The sequence below is a fragment of the Catharus ustulatus genome, chromosome 3 (assembly GCF_009819885.2).
Source record: "Catharus ustulatus isolate bCatUst1 chromosome 3, bCatUst1.pri.v2, whole genome shotgun sequence".
NCBI classification, from domain to species: domain Eukaryota; kingdom Metazoa; phylum Chordata; class Aves; order Passeriformes; family Turdidae; genus Catharus; species Catharus ustulatus.
In genome coordinates, this window is record NC_046223.1 from 71,639,040 (window position 1) to 71,651,668 (window position 12,629).

Below are 12,629 nucleotides of genomic sequence, written 5' to 3' on the forward strand. Positions count from 1 at the left end.
CAGTAATTGTTAACTGATTCCATAAGGCTGAATTCCTTTTTCTGTTGGCATGCAGATCGTAGGTATTGTCTGAAGTTGAAAGGTGTGCTTCCTGACAAGTGAAAAATTTCAAGGTCTGTTTGTGCAATCAGTTTGTGATACTCTATCTGGAGAACTGTGTTGAAAATCATTAAAGTAGTTTTGCCTTATCCTTGAATTTTAAGTGTTTGGTTCACAAAGCTTTAGTAGTTGACTTAAATGTGTTCAACTATGTTGTGTCCAAGCATCCGAGTTCACTTGCCAGTGAAATCTAATTGTCTGGGATTCTAGATGCTTTTGTTGTAGAACCTACTAAAATCACTTACTTATTGAAATTAGCTGCCTTTTTGGTATTAGCAGCAGTACATAAGCAAATACCTGAGTAGGCATTCAGGGCAATACTGAATGCCTGAACTTTCTCGTTGCTTAAATAGTAGCAAAAATTAATTTTCAGCAAGTAAGCTGATGTCACTTCTGGGTCTGAAAAACTGACTTGCCTATGTTTTAAAAGTGTAGATGGCTAATATACATCATGATCTAAAACCTGGTTTTCTCAAAAAAGCTGAGGAGTTGTTGCTGGTCATTTGTGTTGAGGTGATATACTGGCTCATCTTGACTATCAACTGCATATTTGTAATTTCGAGAAGGGGTTGATTGGTATAAAACAAACTGGAAGAATGATGCAGCTTTTCTAAAGAGCTCTACTCATTCATTACTGTATGCCTTATGTTCTTTTTTAACTGAGCTCCACAAAATATGTTATGCATTGGATGCTGCTGGTTCTGAGGCAGACTGAAGTAGTGGGTGGAAGGTGGTTTGGGTTGCTTGGCTTTGCTTTCCATCCAGCTCTTTTACTGCTGCTTTTCCTTGCAGTCACTTTGCTTCTCTTGCTTTAATTTTCCAAAGGAAGATAAAACTGTCTCCCTCTGTACAGCACTTTTACCTATCAAGAGGACCTTTTAACACCTGTTTGTTATTACTTCGAGTGGTAAATACTATACCAAGTATTAACATGTCTTTTCCCCTGGTAAAAGAAGAGGAAGAAGTATTTTAAAAGAGTGGTTCCTCGAGCAATAGAAGCCTGGCTTTTACCTTTTTTCCTTCATGTTTTTTTGTGGGTTTGTTCAGGGGTTTGGTTTTTTTTTTTTTTTTTTTAATCTTGAGAGTGGTTGTAAGCTCTAATGGGATTTTTTTTTTAGTACAGTCTCTTCCTTTTGTGGATTGTCTAATGTCCAACAGGGTGTTAATGCATTCTGAATCCTTTCCCTTGGTCAGGGCAATCACAGCATCTTGATTCCATGAACTTAGCGTTTTATAGGTATCTTTGAGAATTCTACACCTCTGACAAATTTGGTTGGATTCAACCAGCCAGTTTCCAAGTGGAGGAACACCTATTTGGGATACAATATATTAAATTTTAACTCAACATTTCACAAATTTTCCTTCATATTAGTCTTTTTCTTCCCTGTACTTCATCATGAAATCTGTTTCCCTCTGCTTTTAATATATTCTATCCTACTTTCTTTTCCCTTTACTTGGTCTTTCATAGCTCTTTTTTGTTGCTTTCCATGATGGATGTGCTTTATCTCACACCCTTGTGCTTTCGACTGGCTTTTCTTCTCCACAGAAAATGATGCATATAATCCTGCTTATTTTAGGTTTTTTCCTCTGTGTTTTTTATTACTCTTAAATTGCTATCAGCCTACTTGCATATACACTCACCTCTCATTCAACAAGATCTGTAAGTCTGCAGTTTGGAGGAAAAGGGAAAAAAAAAGCATGATACTTATCAGACAGAGGATTGGACTAAAATATGGAGTTCTATTGTTTGTGGGAAATACAGCATTTGAAAGAAAATGGTTTTTTTGCCTTTGTTCATATGCTTTTGGCTACTGAGAAAAGGTATCATGATGCAAGACTTATCAGGTTACTCCTGCATTTGGGTTGTGCCTTTTTATAAGCACCTGCTTGTGTGTCTGATGCATCTCTGTGTAGTCTAATTTAGCTGCTTGGAGACTGAAGCACATTTTATAACTCGCGCTTTGCTATTTCTACCACCTTGGAGCCTCTGGGTGCTGCAAGGCTGATAATACCTCTTTTCTAGTTTTTGTTATTTTGGACTATGTCCCGGATTCTGAAAGATACCAAGGCGCCAGATCGCAAAAAAGAGTTCTCTGTTCCAGTACATCTGTGAATCAGTCTCTTTAAGTTTTTTGGAAGGGATCTTGGGGTTGTCTGACACAGATTACATGCTATATATTTCATGTTTACAAGGTGTGGTTTCAAAGAAAGAATGATATGGTATAAGACTGGAACAATTTAGACTGTTGTACTTATTTCAGATGACTTTCTGAAGTCAAACTAAATAATATTTGTTGCAGAGCCACCTCTTCCCTAGAGGATGGAAGCTGCTGTGCAGCTTCTTTGAACTACTCAGCTACATATGCAGTGCTGTGAATGCATCTTACAGCACAAGCTGCGTTGGAGAGGCAGCAAAACTAATTATAGACTTCTGGGAATATAAACTTAATTAACATAATTACAAATTTATATTGGTTTTCCTAATTCTCTGAAAAATGGTTTTATTTTTTAAAAATCAGTTAAAGGACTGAACATGTTGTCAAAAGTGTATACGTTTCTGAAAATAGGTGCCTGTATTTTTGGGGGAAGCTTGACAGCTTGCCTATACTAGTTTGATGATGTAATGAATTACCTTATACATTCAAAGAGCTACAGAATAACACAAATATAGTTACATTTTAGCAAAGTACTTAACAAAGAGAAGAAATAATGGATAATTTTCAATGAGTTTATACCTCTTTGTTGGTTGACTTTTCAGTTAGATGCTATGGTTGTGACGTGAATTTAGTCTTCTGACAACTGACTCCACACAGAAGTGAAATATTATAAATGCCCTAGCAGTATGACATTTAAAACTTATTAGAAAACAGGAATCTATTGTAAAGCCAGGTGTAGTTTTTTGGCATATAGTAAAAGACATTAAATTCTGTTGAAGCTTTTTTTTTTTATAGCTAAGGCATTTGTACCGTCTTTTCCCCCTTTTTTTTCTGCTCTGTGGTAAGCTGTATTCATTTTCTGCAAGTATTATTAGAGTGTCTGTTCTCTATTTGTCTCTTGTTTTCTACCAAATTTATTTCTCAAATTGGTGAAAATTGGTCAATGGATTTTAAGTTACTGAAGGAGAGTTTCCAACAAATACTCTGCAAGTGGTGTCATAAAGTTTGTGTAGGGAACAGGTCTGGAAATCGTTGGGTGCTTTTAATGAAAATACGTGCACACATAATTCTCATTCTTTACCATCACAACTGCCTGTAGATAGAAGTATGTGATGGCAACAAGGACTGATGGTGGACTCAGTAGTACTAACTGAGATCACAAGCAGTTGGTACTGCTTCTGCAATGAGGAATGTGCCTCACTAATCTACCAGGGGTTTTGATTGCAATAGTAGCATAGTGGATTAAATTTTAATATAGTTCTAATTTGCATGCACTTTTAAAAGGTGTAATTGAAGGTTTCTCACACCAGGCTATTAAATGAAAAAAACATGATATAGGAGGTAAAATATTTTCATGGGTCACAAAAATCTCTGAGAGGAATTAACAGAATTATTAACTTCTAAGAGACTTAATTTTTTCTATTAAATATTGAACAGGAGTTGTCCAGTATATTTTATTAGTCATCTGTAGAGTTTTATTCATAAAGCAGAATTATTTACTAAGGATTTAGAACAATTTAATCAAATTCACAAATATTGAAAAGGTCACCTGAGAAGTCTAAGCAAGCTTTGTGAAAGGACAGCAGGATGACAGGTAAAACTGCTTGTTGGTATATGCAAACTAGTGTGTTTTGGAGGCAGAAAATAGGTTTCCATGCATATTTCTGAAGATTTTCTAAATTAACAGTATTAATGTAACAAAAAATTTGAGCATTATTGCAGTTTAATAATGTACTGTTATCCAAATTATAGCTGTCATCAGAAGTGGGCAAAAAAACAGAGAAGGAACTGCCATTGTATACAAATTCATTAATTCTTATCCGTTATTCAAAGTGCATTATTAACTGTCAATTAGTTTAAAAGAGATAAATCACAGTATTGTAAAGAATTTGATATGATGGATATGGCAGCATTTTTCAAGGGAATGAAAAGATTGGAATTATTTGCCCAAGAAAATGAAGGAAAGTGAGGAGTGAGCTATAAAATGCATGGGAATTTAAGCTCTCCAATAGCAGTTGTAAAAGCAAAAAACCCTTTAGTAAGTAAAAAGCAATTTATTGAAACCATACATTTTTTGTGAGAAGGGAATTGAGGCTTTTTCCCTGTGTCCACTAAATGTACCTGTATTTTTCTCAATATATGTATGTACTGTATATCTGTCTGTCATTCACTTTTAGACTATTTCTCTTGAACACACAGAACCAGCTTAAACTTCTTGCTTTAATTGCTTCAGACCAATAATTTGAACTTTGTTCTTTCTCATCAGAGGTGACTGCTCAAATAAATTAATATTCATTGCAGTGTGGTATTCTCAGTTTTCCATAGCTGAAATAAATGTTGTAATTTCTGGGTTTTGGAGTAATTTTCTGGCTGTTTGATGTAATGAACTATTTTACACAAAATGAAGCAGTCCAACAGAGGACTACAGAGTAAAACTCCTACATCAGTAGGTTGAATATGGAAATGGCATGTAGCATGGGGATGGGAAGTTTGAAAAATCATAAATGAAAGGTGATGTATGAAGGGAAACTCTCTTAGACCAGTCCAGCAAGTTTATGAGGGCTGTTTTTGGGTGTGGAGTCTTCTCTCAGAGTAACTTGTCTGGTATCTGCACTGCCTGTTAGATGCATAGGTTATGGAAAACTGAAAGAGGGATTGACACTAAGATACTTTACTGGTTGTATTGATGCTAAACACTATATTGAAGTGACTTGTCCAGCAGCTTCCAGTTTCCAGTCCTGAAGTAATAGCTACAGAGTGGCCAAAATTAGAGTTACTGGATATATTTCTCCAACATGGAACTGTTTGTGGTTTGAGAATCTTTTACCTTCCAGGCACATTCAGGTTCACACAGATTGTCTGATAGATCAGCTGTACCAGATAAGTGGTTTTCTACAAAACGTTCTTATTATCATAGAACAAAACTGCACCTTCCATAGTGATTTTGGAACAGGCCTTCAAGTAATTAAAAAAAAAAAAGGAAAATAAATCACAAGTCATTTATATCTTGATAATATGTGGGAACTTAAGTAGTTCAACCAGCACTTGTGAAAGTGGCATGCAGAGTCAGCTTTTCAGTAAAAAAGGAAATGCTTAACTTGTTAAATCTTGTTCAGCCACTAGCCACTGAATGTCTGTGCAGAAATGCTTAGAGAGGTCTTTTAACTCTCAACTGGTTATGCCTTTTGTTGATATTAAAGGAGAAGGCTGTGATTGTCAAACTTTCCCAACTGTGCTTCCATGTGCAGATGTGAAACTTAGCGAGTTTGTGAACACAAGTGAAAATTCAAGTTGAGGTTATCTCAGGTGCTCTTTCTTTGGAAACCTCTCTTCAGGAACAAGGGTTTTACAAAAATTGTCTAATTTGTAGGGAAGTAAATTTCGCTTCTATGCTACCCAATATGGCAAATGTTGGTCTCTGCTGGTAATACAGGACAGTGCTATTTGCTGCATCTTAATACTCTGCGCAAACTGCTCCGGCTGATCCTGTTTTGGGCAACCTGGAATGTCCTATGATTAGATGATCTTCACAGTAGGAGAAAAAATTACCAAGCAAGTTCCATGCTACAGGGAGAGATTCTGTACAATTCTGTTCAAAAAGAATATACTGTCTACCAGCTATGATGTTTCTAGTATTGGAAGTCAGATGTTAGGAATTATCTGTGTCTAACCAATTGATTCTACTTCTAACTATAAAGATTTTACTTCTTTGTCTAGAAAATAAAAGAAGTTTTATTAGCAAGGAGAAAGATTTTTGTTTATACTACTGGTCTAAAAGAGGTCCAATTTTTGTGGGAGGAGAATTGGACCTCTCTTCCATACCTGTTACTACTCAACTGGTCCACACATTATTTTATCCTGGGGTGACAAGTGAAGTACATGTCTTTAAGCTCTGGACAGGTTTGTATTCCTTCAATATGGTCATCTGTCCTACCTGCAGGAAAGTTCAGAGTGGTGCTTCATGGCACAAATCTTTTCAAGTACTGGCAGTATTCATAAAAAAATTGATAGTAGTGATCTTACATTGAAAGGGAAAAGAAATAATTTGAGGCAGATGGGATTGATTCGTAAGTTCTATCATGCTTCATTGATTCTTAAAGCACTAACACATTTGTAGGCTATCTTCTAGTAAGCTGTAGGTTCCTCATAAGTTGAGGGACATCTTAATAAATGTATGTAAATTTGTGACCTAAAATTTTTATTAATTCTGGACTTCTCTCAGCTTCTGACACCGTGCTCTCTGCCTAGATATTACAGAGTTTCCATGGGAAATAGCTTCTTAATGACGAGTGTTGTCCTAAAGTAATACTTGGTAAGAAGTTTCATGTGGAATAACTTACTGGTAGAGAAAAATCCTTGTTAGTTTTAATATTTTTGATCTCTTGCCCTGTCACATAAAACAGCCCCTTAATTTTATTTTTCATTGTTCCTGGAAATGAATTGAAAAGGAAAGCCATTTGTATATAGAAGCAATCAAAATAGGTCATCTTCTGTGTCTGAGCATTTTCAGAAATATAAGTGCTTTCCAGTAGCTCAGTGCTTATGTATGGAGCAGTGGCTACCAAGGCTGATTTTTGAGCCTGAATGTGGTAAGAAGTAAGTGTTTCAGATTTTTGGAATCCTAAACCTTATGCTGATTGTAGATATTCTAGTCCATCCTTGATTATAATGAGCCTCTTTTGAAACTGTCTGTCATTACAGAAAGAGTCTGTTTAGAAAAAGAAGATAAATTTTATTAAGCAAAGAAGTAAAGATGTGATTTTAGAGTAGAGGCAGTTGGAAAAAACCTTTTAAGAGCTGTGTAATGCAGTCATAAAACATGTTGGATGGTGAGGCACTGTTCTGGTTTTTGGTCAGTTTTTTGTTTTGACACGTTTGCTAGAGAGAGCTAAGAACTCTGCTTGATGGTAACTTTCTAGAAGGCTAAGAGACTCTAAGGACAGATTCTTCTCTACCTGTTTGATGTCTCCTTTTTTCAGGAATTCATGAGGTCATGTTGCAACACTTTCAAACATGCACTATAAGACTTTTTAACTTAAATTTCTCACCTTCCTCGACAGTCTGACTTCCAGTATGAGGCTTTTAATGTTTTGAGTTTTTTTTTCCTTGCAGCTTTGCATGTATGCCATTTTTGCAGGTTAGCAGTTTAGGTTAATTTCCAAGATATTACGTCCATTTAGATCCCAAGACACATCTGTTAGCTTTATTTTTAGAGTGCTCAGCTACCTCTTAGCTGGAGTTGCAGACAACATGATAGATGGCTTTGATTTCATGTTGAAACAAGAGCAACCATTTGGACACTATTGTTGAAAGGATTGTAGAGAAGCCTGATTCACCTGTACTTAGGAACAGTACTTTGATTCAAAAGAAACACTTCAGGAAAATAAATATTGTGTATGACTGTTGGAATGTTGAAATATCTGGAGCCTTGTAGAAAGAAAATGCATGTTAAGTGCACAGAGTTGTGGCTCTTCAAAAAATGGAAACTTTTTCAAATGCTTAAAACAGGCAATGGAACACTTTGATATAATTATAATAATTATATTGTTCAGATTGGCATGGAGTTTTTTTCTGAACTTTCTTAATGAAAATTTATATCTGGTACATGGTGGTTTCACTGTGGTGCATCTATGATTTTTGGCTAGAATGCCTTTATGTAAGCCTTGGAGATAAGATTTATTAAGTGATGTGCAGATCTATTTTAAAAATATAAGATCTGGAGGATGTATTGTGTATCCTAACTGCTGAGTCATACACTAATGTTTAATCTTTTTCTGCTCTTGTGAATCTTGAATTATTTTGTGTTTAATGGAACAATGGCAAAGGGAAGGTGAATAGTATTCCAATTTGTGTTTTTCTATAATGTATTTTTAATATATGTGTTGTCCCCCACAGGAGGTAGGAGGTGAGCTTTTGAACTCCCAGACAACCAAGGAAAATGCTTCTGCTTTGTAGGGGACAGACCTAATAATCAAAGATGGATACCCTGTCTCCTGGCGACATTCTGTAAGAGAAAATAAGGACAGCTGCTTCATTTTTTTAAGGAATGAATGTAAACAGCTGTGTTAATCTTCAGTAGATAGAGAAGGTTGCCTATGGGTTTAAATCTGACAGTTGAAAACTAGAAAAGGCATGGAATATAAAGTTTACCTGTCTTTACTGTCATTCGTAGGTTTTAGATTCGTATTATATGAATCTAAATCTAATCTATGCTGTATGATGGCAGTCTGGAAGAGGTTAAAAGAGGTTTCTTCTCTGAAAGGCAGTCCATGCTGTAGTGGGCAGTATGATTGAGCTGAGGCAGTGCTGGCTCATTTCCAGACATGAACAGATAGCTGTCTTCAGCTGTCCATGTAGGTGTCCTGTAAATGTTGTATTGGATCTAGGCTTTAACAGTATGGTCAGATTTGACTGAACTCTATGTAGTGAAAAGTTGCTTGACACAACAAATAAAAACAAGGTGGGGTGAGGGTTTTATGTTTGTTTTGGTGCTTTTGTTGTTGTTGTTGGTAGGGGTTTTCTGTAAAAATAAAGTTGTCTGTGCAATACTGAAAAAATACATCTTTTACATAAAAGCTGATACACTTAGGTCTGTGGAAATGGAGTCAGTGTCTCTTAGTGTATTTATTAGAAAAACTAAGTATGCCTCAAACTAAACACTACTAATGATTTGGTTTTTTGAATACTTTCCCTCCTAATATTTCAGTATGGAGTGGTTAAGTGCACTTTGGGTAATTTAATTTTTTAAAAATAACATTAGTAGTCTTGAATGCTGTTTGGAGAAGACAAAAATTAAGCTGACCAGTAAGTATCATATCATGACTTGGTAGGGAAATAAGAATTGATAGACTGTGGAACCATGTTTCATTGTGATTACTAACTCCTCTCCTTCACACAAACTCCAGTCTCAGCAGGATCATGTTCTTCCCTGTATGTATTAAGTTTTAAAGTCACAGTATTTTCTTTTTTAAATATGGTACCTCTGTAAGTGCTGATTTACTGTCAGCTTCTTTATTGCAGTGGAGCATGAATTTATGAAAGGTGATCTGTTCCCGCAGGCAGCAGAGAGACTTTGAACAAAAAATTCAACACCTAGGAGTCTTATTTCCCCATTTTTAGTGCTTTCTTCCTGAATCTGGTGGTGTGCTGTAAATCTTCACTGTGATGCAGATAATTAAAGCATATATCGAACTTTTTCTAAAACAAATGTTTTCAACCCTTTTTCCTTGAAGCTGCTGAGCATCTGTTTGCTGCAGTTTGAGAAACACTGCCTTGGTTTGACTACCCCTGCTCAGTTGTAAGTCTGCGCCTGTCCACAAAACAGAGCTGAGAATGAGGGATACAGAGAGGCAATAGGTTCACTGTCTTTCAGTGGAGAAAGGAAGGTACTCAAAACTGCTGCTTTGCTAAAGGGCAGTGATGACCTTCCCTTAGAGAGTGCCATCTAATGGCTTTCTTCTCACCTCAGTGTTTGCCATCCGTGATCTGTCACACCTGCCCAAAATGGTCCCAGAGAGAGCCTCATCTGTAAGGGGACATTGTTTCAGTGCAACATTAAAAGCCTTCAGATTGACAGCTGCTGTCATGGAGAAAGAGATCTCTGCAGATGTTGTGTGACTGCTGCTTTTTAGTAGCTGAAGAGCCTTGAGTCACTTTAATGGTCTGTTGTGACATGTATATAATGGATATTTCATGGAATTCATAAGTTGCTCTTTGTCAGAACATTTTGAACTTAAGGTATGAGAAACTAATTGAAGTGAACATTTCACTTCAGCCCTTGCTGACCTTTGCAATTCATGTTACTACTTGAAATAGTGGTTGCATTCACTCAGCCACTAAACAACTTCTAGAGCTGTACTCTGATCTCAAGAGTGTAGTTCTCCTAATTTTTTTTTAAGTTGGCCATAAAAGAAAGACAACAGCTACTGTCAGAAGTATCAAGAAGTAGTGCACAATGTGAACAAGCTAGTTTAACTCACTCCTAAGTATAATTCTTCTAAAAATAGCTGTACTCCAGACAATAAAAATTGACATGTTGACAGCATGTTTTAGCAGATGTTGACAAAATGTTGACTTTTAATTTTTGAGCTTTTAGATAAAAAATATAAGCAAAAAATAATTTTGAAAAAATTAAACTCTTCTCACTTTCCTAGTCTGTTTTTATGTCCGGTGAACACTAAAAAGCAGCATTTCATTAGTCTTCTGATTTTTTGTTTTCCCTCATCTCACCATTGTCTTCTCCTGTTTTCTACAAAATGGTGATGCTTGCTGAGGCTCTAGTCCTCAGTTGTTCACAGTTCTTACCTTTTTGTTTCTTGCTTAGTGAGGCAGTAAATAATATGCTTTTGTTCTCTTTTTGTGGTAGAGGCAAGTGTTGTCTGCATGATAAAGTAGAACGATAACATGCAGGACTTGCTTTAATGTGTAGATATCGTACACAAGGCTAGGCAAGTGAATGTGTTACAGCTGGTGTCAGGCTATGCTTGCTTAAGTTGGTGGGTCACTTCAGTGGACATAGAAGGCTTAATCATTTTAACAGCCTAAGTAATGAGTTGTAAATTACAGTTATTGCTTGAATTTTTTTTTCAAATTACTCTAAATAGTAATGAAGAATTTCTGTCCATTGTTATTCTAGTTGTGAGGCTTATCATCCTTTCAAATATTTTAAAGGTTGGACTGCTGAAATTATGTGTTATACCGTGCTTATTTTCATAAGTTTGTCATTATGTATCTAAGCAAAAAACTGCATTCAATAGGAGTTGAATTTTTAACTGAAAGCTAGAAATTTGTATCAGGATAAAGAAGAAAACAAAAGAATAATGTGTGACCAATAGAGTCTAGAATGTAAAGACTGAAAACATTTTGATTTATTTGTAATAACTAGTATTGTAATTTAAAGAGCTATTGATAAGGCACATGGTGTGATTCTTGGGGCTGCCCTGTGCAGGGCCAGGACTTGGACTTTGATGATTCTAGAGGGCTCCTTGCAAGTCAAAATATTCTATTATCTATGACTCGGTGATACGAAGAGAAGGTAAAATTTGCTGTCAGTATTTTGAAATGTTATGTCTTTTTTTTTTTAAGTAATGTACATATGGGGATATTTTGGAGGAGTGTTTTTGTATCGTGATATGTAAAGCTTGCTCAGGAAAGAAGTGTTTAGCCAACTCAATTAATTTGTTTATACCTAGGGCAGGAAAATATATGTCATTCTAACCAAGCTTTGCAGTTACTGTTTAAAAGATTTATGCTTTCATTGTAGGCAGAACTGTATTTGGAGAGAACAAAATAAAACCATAATCCTGAGAGATTTTTTTTTTAAATTATTGTAACAGTTTTATTAAAATAAAGATGCACAAGGTCAGACAAGTCCTCTTCAGTGATGGGTGATTTGTGTGTGAAATCCTGAAGGATTGATCTGTAACCATTCATGACTAAATATAGATACAAATAAATGTAAAAATTTACATCTATAGATGTAAAAAATAAATATAGATGTCATGTAAGATCTCATGGCTTTTATAATTGTTATAATGAAAGCCAAACAGAACTTTTAGAGCTTCTCTGCTCTTTAATGTCAGCTGTCTTATTAAGGAAGAAAACTGTTTGGTTTCATCTTATTATTGTCTCAAGACTGGAAGAAACCAATAACTACAAATGAGGTTTAAGAGGTGAAAAATAGGATTTAGAAAAGTATAGGAAATTACTAACAAGAAGAGTGAGCAACCTCAGGATCATGTTGGCAGTTAAGTTCTGAAAAAAATTTGCTTGGGTTCCCGACTGAGTCTTAAAAATTCTGCCACCAAATTAAGGGAAACCTCAAGTGTTGTTGTCTGCAATAATAGTCTCATTTCTGGATGTTGCTAAATCACTGTTATAACACAATTTATGTGGACATCTTGAGAAAACATTTTTTAAAGTATTACAGCTTTTTGTAATGAGCAAGATTTAGCAAAATAAAATACAATCTTGAAATCTGCTAAGATTGTGTGCAAAATAGCCCCTTTACTTGGTTTACTTTTCTATGTCAGTTGCCATGTTCAAGTGAAATCCTGACTATTTCAATAAACTTGTGCTTTTTACACGAATGCATAACCTTCCTGAAAAAGGAAGCTTTATATTCGTCTGCTTCTCAATGAATTTGTTTTTTTCCCATTAGTAGTTACTAGAAAATGTCAAAGTGGAAAGTTAGAATCTAAACCTTGTCATGTTCCTTTTCTTTCCAGTTACAGACTATGGGTAGACAAGTTTTGCCACAAGAAGAAAAAGTTTGGTTTAAGGGCCTCTTTCTTGTGTTAATGCAACTAAGATGGGCTGTGGGTGGGGAAGAGATGGAGAGATTTAAAAATTCTTTTGCCAAGCCTAGTCTTTGGC

General features: G+C 35.6%; 1 protein-coding gene across 5 annotated transcripts in view; it reads left to right on the forward strand.

Moving 5' to 3' along the window:
* Positions 1–12,629, forward strand: part of WASF1 (WASP family member 1) — a 90,048-nt gene that overhangs the window by 1,560 nt on the left and 75,859 nt on the right. The window lies entirely within an intron of this gene.